Source organism: Rhinopithecus bieti, unplaced genomic scaffold (genome assembly GCF_001698545.2).
Source record: "Rhinopithecus bieti isolate Rb0 unplaced genomic scaffold, ASM169854v2 scaffold_51345, whole genome shotgun sequence".
Taxonomy (NCBI): Eukaryota; Metazoa; Chordata; class Mammalia; order Primates; family Cercopithecidae; genus Rhinopithecus; species Rhinopithecus bieti.
Window position 1 is genome coordinate 2,190,017 of NW_016820792.1, and position 13,361 is coordinate 2,203,377.

The 13,361-nt window shown below is 35.2% G+C and overlaps 1 long non-coding RNA gene across 3 annotated transcripts in view; it reads left to right on the forward strand.

The window, feature by feature from the left end:
* LOC108520520 (uncharacterized) overlaps positions 1–3,796 on the forward strand; it is a 48,622-nt gene extending 44,826 nt beyond the window's left edge. For all 3 annotated transcript variants that reach the window (XR_001882928.1, XR_001882929.1, XR_001882930.1), the window contains one exon: positions 3,278–3,796. This is a non-coding gene — a long non-coding RNA (uncharacterized LOC108520520). The remainder of the gene's footprint in view (positions 1–3,277) is intronic.
* Positions 3,797–13,361: the final 9,565 nt, after the last annotated feature.

Below are 13,361 nucleotides of genomic sequence, written 5' to 3' on the forward strand. Positions count from 1 at the left end.
AGACAATTCTTCTTCCAGTATGGCCCAGGAAAGCCAAAAGATTGGACACCCCTGCTTGAAAAAAGTTCAATACACTTTTTTTCTATTATATCTATTAATCAAAGGATTACGTTCTCACTCTGTTTTGTTTTCTCCTTCTGGTAATATCTGTAGCTCTCTTTCCCACTAAATCTGTAATCTTTTTTCTTCTAATTTCTTGGAGAAGGTTTTAATTTTGTCTTTTGATATAAAATACATATGCACAGTTTCATAAGTCGAGAGCTATAAGCTTTTGAAAAAAATGGCAGTATCTCATATATTACTTGTATTTATTCTCTTCAGAAGTCACTTTAAAGTATTATCTTTTCTTCTGGCATTACCTTTTTAAATAACATGTTTTGAAATAGAAATTTTCATGATTTCTTTATTTTTTGAATATGTAACACATTGACTTTGTTCAAAAATTAAATGAATACAAGTTTCTAGATTCTTCGTATTGACCTTTGTAATAATTTCCTGGATATGACACCAAAAGCACAGGCAACAAAAGCAAAAATAAACAAACGGGACCACATCAACCTAAAAAGCTGCTGCACAGCAAAGGAAACAAAACGAAGAGGCAACCTATGGAACAGGAGGAAATATTTGCAAATCATACAGCTGATTAAAAGTTAATATCTGAAATATACGAGTTTGTTCTACAACTCAACGGCAGAAAAACAATCTGACTTTTAAAATGGGCAGAAGACCTGAATAGACACTTCTTAAAAAAACATAATCATAAACAGGTATATGAAAAAGTACTCAATATCATTAATTATAAGAGAAATGCAAATTAAAACTACAATGAAGTAATACCTCACACCTTTTAGGAGGGCTATTATAAAACAATAGAAAATAAGTGTTGAGTAGGATGCAGGGAAAAGGAAACCCTTATACACCTTTTTCTGGAAATACAAATTGGTATAGCCACTACGGAAAGCAGTATAGCAGTTCCTCAGAAACTTAAAAAAAGAATTACCAGATGATCCAGCAATCCCACTTCTTGGTATATACTCTGCAAAACAGAAACTAAATTCTCAAAGAGCTATCTACACACTCACATCCACTATGGCATTATTTACAATAGCAAAGACACAGAAACAACTTAAATGTCCATGAAACAGTTAAATGGACAAAGAAAATGTGATACATACATACAATGGAATATTATTCAGCCTTAAAAAGTTGGGGGGAGTGATTTAATGCTAAAAAAAAAAAGGAAATCCTGTCATTTGCCACAGCATGGATGAAGCTGAGAGACGTTATGTCAAACAAGCCAGACACAGAAGAACAAATATTCTATGATCCCACTAATATCAGTAATTTAAAATAGTAAACTTATAGCAGAGATCAGACATATAAGGTTCTTTTACACAAGCTTCCTTTTTGGGTGGAAGCTTTTCTCCCATTCCACTCCCATCTGCCCATTACCACTGTGACTACCAACAATATTTAATTATCTTTATTGTATTTTGTGTACCTTCCACAGTTTTTTTCATGCAAGTAAAAGCAAATATAACATGTATTTTTCTTTTTCTGAAAGTTAACTTGGGCATCACTGTTTCTTTTTGCTGCAGTATGTGCTCAGCCTCTCCCTGCCATTACTAGGGTTTCAAATTACACAATTATATTCTTATCTCAAGTTGCATTTCCCTCTCGTCTGACTGCTTATTTAATAGTTTTCTAAATCCTATCAAGAATATTAATTCCAGACTTTCTTATGTTTATTTCCAGGCATATTTCACATAATAATTCTGTTTCTTGAGAGGATATTGTTTCTGATTCCTTAAAACCTTTAGAAGACATTTTTAATTTCTGTGCCTGGCACTTTGTGTCCCTTTGCTCATTCCTGCAGAAAGAAAATTTTGTATTTTACCTTTTTGGAAAACTAAGAAATATTTTTAAGGCATTGAGGGGTGTAGGTAAAGAGAGAAGGGAAAAGATTAGATTTTCTGCCATTTTATTTCACTAACACAAAATTTCAGAAAATGGGAAGAAATAAGGAAGGAGTCAGAGCTAGAGGCAGTGTCACCTGGGTTCCAAAGAGTTCCTTGTTCCTGCTGGTCACTGGTTTCTCAGCTGGTTCTGAGACTCCCACCTCCCCTTGGCTTAATTGCCTCTTCATATTCCCTGGTTATTGTCTGATCCTGCTTTCAAACATCAGGATAAGTGGGAGTGAGTGTGTTCATGGGATCCTCACTCCAAGTGACCTTCAGTGCCTGCTAGGATCACACTTTTCCTACAAATGCTGTGTTATGGACTGACCTTAGCTCTGGCGCTTAGAAATTGGTGAGATTCTGCCGATAAAATGGCACCTTTTCATGCAGTGAATTGTGATTGGCAGAGTTTTTCCTCCATCTGCCCCGTTTTCAGACGTCTCACAGAAATTCCTCAAGATTTTTAATATACATATGACATTCTTAAATAACCCCTTGCACAGGTATTTCTTCTTTGTTTTTGTTTTGGTGTGGCAGTTCAAAGGGGATCTGAAAGTGAAGGATAGATGTGTGCTTTCCACACTTGTCACTTAGAACCCATAGTGACTTTCTTAGTTTTCCTCTATTTAGATGTGTATTATTTAGTCACAAATATACAAGGTGAACATTTAAGCTTCCGTGTTGGCATCATGGAAGGCAGTTTTGATCTCCCACAGAAAGTCCCCTGATAGCCACACTGCTGGTGAAGTATGAGGATGGGCTTAATGCTACAGATAACTTTTGACTCCATTACACATATTCATAGATGGGGAAGTTTGATGTATTTCTCACATGCTCCTTAAGAAGTTTTTTTATTATCCATTAATTTTTCCCCTCCTCCCTCTGTATAATCACTTCATCATCACTTCCCAGTTTATCACATCTCTCACTTAATTCGCAAACATTTTTATTCATTCATTTATTCATCCCCTGAGTGTTTATTGAGTACAGGGAATAGCATTAGAGAGTGAAAAGTGAGCCAATTTTCCATATCCTCAGGGATCCCACAGGTTTAATCTCAGATGTTAGGAAGATGTTGCAGCTGGAGAATCTTACGGAAATAAGGGGAGAGGAAGACAAGGAGGATGACAGTGTGCACGTCTCTAGCATCTGTACTTTATCTGTGCAATCTTGTTTTACACTGATGACATGGTGATGATAGCGATAGTTATTTTTAAATGTTGGTTAACACAGGTTTTGTGCTAAATTTAATATCCATTAATTTACATAATTTTACGATTACCTTATGAAATATTCCTTGTCATATTCCAATTTTACAGGTGAAGGAAATGAAGTAGAAGGATGTTACATACCTTGTTCAAAGTGACATAGCCGAGTCTGCTTGGACTGTGGTTCAGGCCATGCAGCCTGACTCTAGAACCCATGCTTTGCTACCTTACTCTCCAGATGTAGGAGGCAAATACCATAATTGGCTCCGTTTTTAGAGGTGTGGGAATTGAGGCCCAGAAAAAATAAGTAACTTGCCCACAATATGTAGTGAAATTGGTACTTGAACTTTTGTCTGTCTGTTGACTACACTACCACCTCTAAATGCTCAAATTCTAAATGCTCACATTCAGATCATTTTAGATTTATGGACTAGAAACAGCCTTGGAGATTGTTATTAAATAATTCCTCATTTTACAGATAATCTGTAATCACTAAAATCGTTTACCTAAAGAAATGAGGAGCAGGTTCTATACAGCAAAGCAACTTAACATACTAAGGAAAATTATTGTTTGAAATATTTTTTCTATTTTTTTTTTTTTTGAGATGGAGTTTCACTTTTGTCACCCAGGCTAGAGTGCAGTGACACAATCTCAGCTCACTGCAAGCTCCGCCTCCTGGGTTCAAGCGATACTCCTGCCTCAGCCTCCCCAGTAGCTGGGATTACAGGTGCCTGCCCCCATGCTCAGCTAATTTTTGTATTTTTGGTAGAGACAGAGTTTCACCATGTTGGCCAGGCTGGTCTCAAACTCCTGACCTCAGGTGATGCGCCTGCCTCGGCCTCCCAAAGTGCTGGGATTACAGGCATAACACACCACACCCGGCTGAAATATTACTTCTATTTAGTATTTAAGAAAACAAGATGAGGAATCCAATTCTTGATGGCAACACAGCTCTTGCTAGTAACTTAAATGCCTCATTGTTTCTCTGCAACAAGAGGAAAACTTGGGAAAGGATTAGGCACTGAGACCATCATAAGGAATTGCAGGACCCAGAGATTTTCATGAGGGTAAAAATGCTCATAGGAAAGCAAAGCAAATTGTCCTAAGAGTGGCATCCAGTGGACCGTCCTCTGAAAAGTGACCTGCAATTCTGCATGACTCTTTCCAGGATACTGAATTGGAGCCAGCTAATGTATGGAGCTTACCTTGGTTGTCACCTTCTGGTCTCTGTTTGAGGACCAACTGCATGTGATTATGGGTAACAGACACAGAGTTTGGGTTAAGCCCAGGATGTAATTTGTTGAGTGAATAGCAATTGACTTGAAAATTGGATGGATGGATGGATTGCGTTTCTTTACTCTCTCTTTTCTTTCTCCCTCTCAATAGGGCTAGATTAAACCATTTTTAGTCTAGTCAAATCAGTGCTTGCTGTTTTTAAGAAGGATATTCTTGAGGTATAGTACTTCAGGGATGCTAATTTGGATTTGAACAGGATGAAATTTCTACCCAGACATGCGCATCGTATAATTGGGATGACAAAAAAAAAGATTCCAAATGAGGGTGTGTTTGCATTCCTAGGCATTTTCCTATAGAGGCCAAAAGGATGCAAAATCTTCTTTTCTAAAGCTCTTGGTGATTCTCAAGCTTGTCTGCACAATGGAATCACCTGGAGAGTTTGGAAAACCAAAAATACTGATGCCACAGATTCTACCCAACAGATTCTATTTTAATTGGTATGGAGTATGGCCTGAGTACTGATATTTTTTAAAGCGTCTGAGGCGATCCTAATGTGCAGCAAAGCATCGTCAAGCCCCCTCTCTCTGAGGAGGCACCAGCTGCAAGCATGTTTTACACCAATATGTTTGCTGAATATAAACATCCCAGTGCAAACTCTTGCACCCAAGAACTCTGGGCTGCTATGGACTGTCTTTGGCAAAGTCTGAATTTATAAACTGATAATACATATAATTCCATAGGCTCCATATGGTTCGTGTTATCCGGAGGGGAACTATACACATTTGCCTTGCCCCAGGATGGAAAGATAAATAACAGATGTGGATAATTTTTATCATACTTGTGCTGAACAATAATAAAACAATTAGAAATGAAGGGAGCAGAGAGAGAAGTAAAACTCGTGAAAACAAAGCTCAAATCAATTATTCTATGTTACATCTTTGCATTTTTAAGAATCCAGATACGCAGTAGTACACAAGAAAAAAACCTGTCATACAGTTCTCCATTTCTAAGGGAGACTATCTCTAGAGTGATGAGACATAATATTAAAATCGTATATTAATGAAGTTAATCAATTTGTTGATAATAGTGATAAAAACTAAAATCTACATATAGCTTACTGTGTACCAGACACTGTTGTAAGCACTACACAAGTATTAACTTATTTAACCCTCATTATAATCCTGAGACAAATACTATTATTACCCTTATTTTATAGATGAAGAAACTGAGACCCCCAAGAATTTAAGTAATTTGTTCAAGGCAACACATTGCTATGTGGTAGAACTACAAATTGAGCCCAATAATCCCGCTTCAGATCCTATGCAAAGGTATCCCAGGTGTGGGGGTGACAACCTGGTGACAATCCCTTCTCAGAAGGAAGACAGGTACCATCTACAGAGGTGAAGCAAAGAGTGTGGAACTAAAAAACTCAATGGAAGAATGGCTATTAAGATTTAGGATGGCCGGGCGCGGTGGCTCAAGCCTGTAATCCCAGCAGTTTGGGAGGCCGAGATGGGTGGATCACGAGGTCAGGAGATCGAGACCATCCTGGCTAACACGGTGAAACCCCGTCTCTAAAAAAAAAAAAAAAAAAAAAAAAAAAAAAAAATTTGCCAGGCGTGGTGGCTGGCGCCTGTAGTCCCAGCTACTCGGGAGGCTGAGGCAGGAGAATGGCGTGAACCTGGGAGGCGGAGCTTGCAGTGAGCCAAGATGGCACCGCTGCACTCTAGCCTGGATGACAGAGCGAGACTCCGTCACAAAAAAAAAAAAACAAACAAAAAGTGAATGCACATGAATGTGTGTAATGTGTGTATATACTCTTTAAATAATAATTATTGAACACCCATAAATTCATTACTAATATGTTGGATCAAGGGTTGGCAGATTTATGGGCCTCAGGCCACATCCAGCCCATGGCCTGTTTTTGTAAATAAAACTTTATTGTGACTCAGCCATGGCCATTTATTTACATATTATCTATCTTGCTTTTTTGTTACAACAGTAAAATTGAGTAGTTCCAACAGAGACCGTATGGCCCACAAAGCCAAAAATAGATACTGCCTGGCCCTTTACAGAAAGCATTTGCAGACTTCTGCCCTAGATATCTCTTCTCGATCCCATTCCCTCTTCCATCGCCAGGGGCAGCCACTCCCCTATATTCTGTACCAATCTTTCCTTTTAAGAAAATTAATTGTTTCGTTTCACATATTTGAATCTAATATAAATAAAATTATGGGCAATTTGTTCTTTATGTTTTTGAGATTCATCCATTTGATGTATATGGCTGAAGTTCATTGGCTTTTATTGCTGTTTGATAGTCTATTACATGAGACTATCTGTTCATTCGGTCTATTGTTTGATGGTTATTTTTGCTGTTTCTAGTTTTCTACTATTTTGAATAAAGTTATGGAAACATTCTTAGTATGACCTCTGGTGAACATGTACACAATATTCACTAGTATACTTACTGGAATTGCTGAGTGAAAGAGGATGTGCGTATTTATATACCCAATGTGAATGCCCTATCTGAACTGTTTTCCAAGTGGTTGAACCAAAGTATATTCTCACCTGCATTGTATGAGAGTTTCTCTAACTCTATAACCTCACCAACACTTGCTGTCTGATTTTCTAAATGTTTGCCAATCTGGTATGTGAGAAATGATATCTCATTAGATTTTAGTGTTTGTTTCCCTTAGGAATATAATCTGCCACTCTCTGTTTATGAGCCACTCATGTTTCTTTTTCTGTGAAATAGCTCTTTATGTCTTTTCCCATTTCTCTGTTTTTGCCTATTATTAATTTATGTAAATTTGTTTTACATTCTGGATATAAGATTGTTGTCAATAACTTGTGTGATGCATGTCCTTTTCCAATCTTGACTTCTGTTGCCATTTTCTTGTGGTCATGTTTTGATTGACAGACTTAGAAATATATGTAATCTATAAGAGCTTCTGCACAGCCAAAGAAACTATCATCGGAGTGAACAGGCAACCTACAGAATGGGAGAAAATTTTTGCAATCTATCCACCTGACAAAGGGCTAATATCCAGAATCTACAAATAACTTAAACAAATTTACAAGAAAAAAACAAAGAACCCCATCAAAAATTGGGCAAAGGATATGAACAGACACTTCTCAAAAGAAGAAATGTATGCAGCCAACAGACATATGAAAAAAAAAGCTCATCATCACTGGTCATTAGAGAAATGCAAATCAAACCACAAGGAGATATCATCTCACACCAGTTACAATGGTGATCATTAAAAAGTCAGAAAACAACAGATGCTGGAGAGGATGGGGAGAAATAGGAACACTTTTACACTGTTGGTGGGATTGTAAATTAGGTCAACCATTGTGGAAGACAGTGTGGTGATTCCTCAAGGATCTAGAACTAGAAGTATCATTTGACCCAGCAGTCCCATTACTGGGTACATACCCAAAGGAGTATAAATCATTCTACTATAAAGACACATGCACTCGTATGTTTATTGTGGCATTGTTCACAATAGCAAAAACTTAGAACCAACCCAAATGTCCATCAGTGATAGACTGGATAAAAAAAAATGTGGCATATATACACCATGGAATATTATGCAGCCATAAAAAAGGATGAGTTCATGTCCTTTGCAGGGACACGGGCGAAGCTGGAAAACATCATTCTCAGCAAACTACCACAAGAACAGAAAACCAAACCCCGCATGTTCTCACTCATGAATGGGAGTTGAACGAAGAGAACAAATGGACACAGAGAGGGGAACATCATACACTGGGGTCTGTCAGGGGGTGGTGTGCTAGGGAAGGGATAGCATTAGAAGAGATACCTAATGTAGATCATGGTTAATGGGTGCAGCAAACCACCATGGCACGTGTTTACCTATTTAACAAACCTGCACGTTCTGTACATGTACCCCAGAACTTAAAGTATAAAATATATATATGTAATATATCAATTTTTTCTGTATGTCTATAAAATTTTCATTTTAAGTAATCATTTTCTATCCCAAAGTTATGATGGTATTCTTCTTATATTGCCTTCTAAAATTATCAAAGTGTTGCCTTTCAAAATTAGGTTGTAATATACCTGGAATTGAATTTTGTGCATATTCTGACAGTCCGACTTAACTTTTCTCCATAAAAATTGAACCAATTGTTTTAACATGATTTGTTGAAAAGCCTGTTCTCTCTTTCATGGAACTATAATGCTAGCTCTGTCATAAATCAAATTTTTTCATTTGATTTATGATATGAAAATTATGTGCATTTGATTGATACGCATTTTTTTCTCTAATGATATCAACTGTCTTAATTATATAATTTTGTAGTAATTCTGATATCTGATTAGACAAATACCCACTTCCCACCCTGTTTCTTTTGTTTTTAAATCCGGAGGTGTTTTGGATATTCTTGTTCATTTGTGCTTCTACCTATATTTTTCAGTTAACTTGTCACGTATGAAAAAATAAAAGGCAAAATTTTTTATCCTTAAATCAGTTTGGGCAAGTTTGCAGTTTTTTCTTGTATTATAACTTCCAATCTATGAATATGATCTATTTTTTCACCAATTTGTCTTCTTCAAATAACATTTTATAATTGTCTTTTTAGAGGCCTTGTGTATCCTTTGTTTAGATTCATGTCTAGGTATTTAATATTTTTGATGCTGTTATAAATGGTATTTTAAAAAATATATACATTTTTATTTCACATAGAAAACTTTAATGGATTTTTAAAATGTAGATTTGTATTCAGTAAACCTGTTAAAATCTCTTAGAATTTCTAAGAGTTTATGTATTTATACAATTTGATTTTCTTTTTTTTTTTCTGGAGACAGAGTTTCGCTCTTGTTGCCCAGGCTGGAGTGCAGTGGCATGATCTCAGCTCACTGCAACCTCCGGCTCCCTGGTTCAAGCAATTCTCCTGTCTCAGCCTCCTGAGTAGCTGGGATTACGGGTGCCCACCACCATGCCCAGCTAATTTTTGGTATTTTTAGTACAGACGGGGTTTCACCATGTTGGCCAGGCTGGTCTCAAACTCCTGACTTCAGGTGATCCGACTGCCTTGGCCTCCCGAAGTGCTGGCATTACAGGCATGAGCCACCATGCCCAGTCTATTCTATTGGATTTTCTATGCAATTGTATTATAATTCATTGAAAAGATAATTTTATTTCTTTTCCACAATCTTTACAGGTGTAATTTTTTTCTGTGCCTTGCTGCACTCTTTATGATTTACAGTATTTGCACTACTCTGTCCTTTGGTCTTTGCTCTTGCATCAGCCTTTCATAATTGGGTATGTTTGTTGTAAGTTTTCAGTAGATAATCTTTATGAGGTTAAGAAATTTGGCTTTATTTCTAGTTTATTGAGATTTTATTATAAATCAATATTAAATTTTATCAAATTTTCTCCATTACATTTCTACTGAGATGATCACATGATTATTTAAATTTATTATAAAGATTTATTATTTTGATATTTAAAAATCAGGTTTATTGAGGCATAATTTATATATAATAAAATTTGCCCTATTAGAGTATACAGTCCAGTAAGTTTTGGTATATGTATGCAAATAACACAATAAACAGGTTTAGAACTTTTCCATCACCACAAAAAGTTTCTCAGGACCCCTTGCAGTTAATACTCACCTTCTCTCCAGCCCCAGGAAACCATGGATCTGCTTTTTGTTACTGTAGTCTTTCCTCTACTTTGATTTTTTTGAGTGTTAAGCCAACCTTACATTTCTGAGTTAACTTGGTCATGATATCTTTTATAAACACTAATGAATTTAGTATGATTGGCTGATGCCTTTGCTTTCCTGTACTGCCCTTGCCTGGTTGGTACAAGGATTATATAATACTTACAAAGTGAGTTGAAGACAGTTTCCTCTTTTCACCAGCTGGAATAATTTATGTATTATTGAAATTAATTGTTCCTTAAATACTTGGCAAAATTCACTATAAAGGTACTTAATTCCAGACCTTTTGGAGGAAGATAAAATATTGATTTTTTAAAATCATTATTTTATTTTGGTAATACAGCTTATTTTTTCCAGAAACTTCTACTTTTCATTTACATCTTCAAGTCAGATTAAAGTTGTATTAATAACCCCTTATTATTTAAATCTCAGCAGAATGTGAAGTTATGTTCCCCCTTTTTATCCTTTTTTTCCCCCAGATATTTTTCTGTTATCTGTTTTAAATTTAATTCCATTGTTGTCAGAGATAATACTTTGTATAACTTGCATTCTTTTATGTATATTGAGACTTGTTATAAAGCCCAGAGTATGGTCTATCTTGGTAATCATTCCTGGCACACTTAAAAATAATGTCGTTTCTGCTATTGTTTAGTGGAATGTTCTGTAACTGTCAATTAGGTCAAGTTAGTTGACAGTGTTGTTCAAGTCTTTTATATTATTACTGATTTTCTTTCTACTCACTCTATCAATTAGAGAAAGGTGTCAGTATTTCCAGTTATAATCATGGATTTGCCTACTTTTACTTTCAGTTAGAAATTTCTAGCTGAAATTATCTCTTTCCACTTTCAGTTAGTGTTAGCTTGCTATATCTTTTTCCATCCTTCTTCTTTTAACCAGTGTTATCTTTATATTGACATTACCTATATGATTTATATTATATTATGTTACTATATCTTGTACGCAGCATTTATTTGGATCTTTTTTATCCAATCTGATGATCTTTGCTTTTTAATTAATGTATTTAGATCATTTACATTTACTGTGATTATTAATATGTATTAAGTTCAAATCTACCACTTTGGTATTGAATAATTGTCCCATTTGTTCTTTGTTTCAAAAAAAGCTTTTTTTACCTTCTTTTGTATTGACTGTTTTAAAATTCTATTTCATCTTCTTTGTTTGCTTATTAGCTATAACTTTATTTTGCTAATTTAGTGGTTGCTTTAGGGTTTATAGTAAACATCTTCAACTTATCACAGTCTATGTTCTAGTCATATTGTATTATTTTACACATAGTATAAAAACTTTATTGTAGTATACTTTCATTTTCCTCCAGTAATTGTGCTATTCTTGTCATCCATTTTGCTTCTACATGTTGTAAACTCGACATGATTTTGTAATATTTTTGTTTAAACAATATTTTATTTAAACTTAATAATAAATAATAAAAAATATACTAACCACAGTTATAATTTCTAGTGTTGTTCATTTCTTTGTGTAGATCCATATTTCCACCTGATATCATTTTCTTTCTGCCTGCAGGTGCTGGTGATGAATTTTTTCAGCTTTTGTATATTTAAAAAACTTCTTTTATTTTTGAAAATATTTTTTGTTAGGTATGAAATTCTGTGTTGACTTTCTTTTCTTCCAGTATTTTAAGAATGTTATTCCATTATCTTCTTGCTGCCATTATTTCCAGAGGAAGAAAATCTTTAAGATTTTCTGTTTTACAGACTTTGAGTAATTTTACTACATTATACTTTGGTGTGGTTTTCTTCATGTTCCTTCTGCTTGAAGTTCATCGAGATTCTTCAATCTGTGAATTCATAGTTTTTTATCTACTTGAAAAAGGTTTAGCCATTATTTCTTTAAAAAGTCATTGTCTCATCTTTCCCCTTTGAAAACTTCAATTACAGGTATATTAGGTCATTTGATGTCCCACACATCAATGATGCTCTGTTGTTTTTGTTATTTTCTCTTGTTTTGAGTCTTTTTTTCTTCTGCATTTTACTTCAGATAGTTTATCTTGTGATGTCTTTAACTCACCAATCTTTCCTTTTGCAATGTTTAATCTTTTGATTGTTTGATTTTTTTTCCTTCTCACTATGGTTCATATTTTCCTGCTTCTTTAAATGCCTGATAATTTTTATTGGATGCTAGACATTGTGGATTTTATCTTGTTGAGCTCTGGATACTTTTTGCTTTCTTTTGAATATCTTGAGCTTTTTTTCTGGGATACAATTGTGTTATCTGGAGACAGTTTGATCCTTTTAGGTCTGGATTTTAAGATTTGTTTAAAAGGACCAGAACAGTGTTCAGTCTAGTGCTAATTATTCAAACTACTGAGATAAATCCCTTCTAAATACTCTACCCAATACTAAGTGAATTACATTTTTTTTTTAGTTTGATGATGAGTACAGGCACCATTACCTGCCTTATGTGAGTTCCAGACACTGCTCCTTCCAAGTCTTTAGGGAAGTTCTTTCCCCAGCTTTGAGTAGTTTCTTCACAAACATGCTCTGATTACCGCTCTGTTGAATAAATAAAGGGAAATCTCTACAGCTATCTTGAGTTCTCTCTGTGTGCAACTGCCCTCTCTAGTATGCTTCCCAGTAAACTCCAGCCACTTTTATCTATTCATATTTTTGGCTTTGACCTCTCAACTTGGTGACCCTACTATGATCTCCAACCCCAGGCATGGCCTGGAATCTCTTGGAAAGCAGAACTGTGAAACAATCCTGCCTAACCTGATTTATTTCCTTTTCTCTCATAGATCATTGTGTTTCATTGCTGATGTCCAGTGTATTGAAAACCATTATTTCACATTTTTTTTTCTGTTTTGTTTGCTTCAGGTTGATACTGAGATCTTGTTCCTGATCTTCCATTTTTGCAAAGACTGAAGGTTCAATCTATTTTTTAGACCATTATTTTTGTTCTGTCATACCTGAGGTTTGTCAATTTTATTTTCCTTTTCCAATAACTGACATTTGGTATTCTCAAGTCTCTTTATATGTACTTATTTATTTGTAAATGTGTTATTTGTACATTCGTTTTCTTTGTTATTATTTTCTACTCAAATTCATTATTTCCTTCTTTCTGCTTGTTGCAGTAGCTTCACATACAACATAAAACATAAACTGGAGAGACTCTCACCCAGTATATAAATGTAACAAAAATTTCATGTACCCTATACATTTGCACAAATAAAAAACTCCCAAAACCCTCCCCAAATCCAAAGGTTCAGTTTAATTCTATGATTTCAAAATATTGC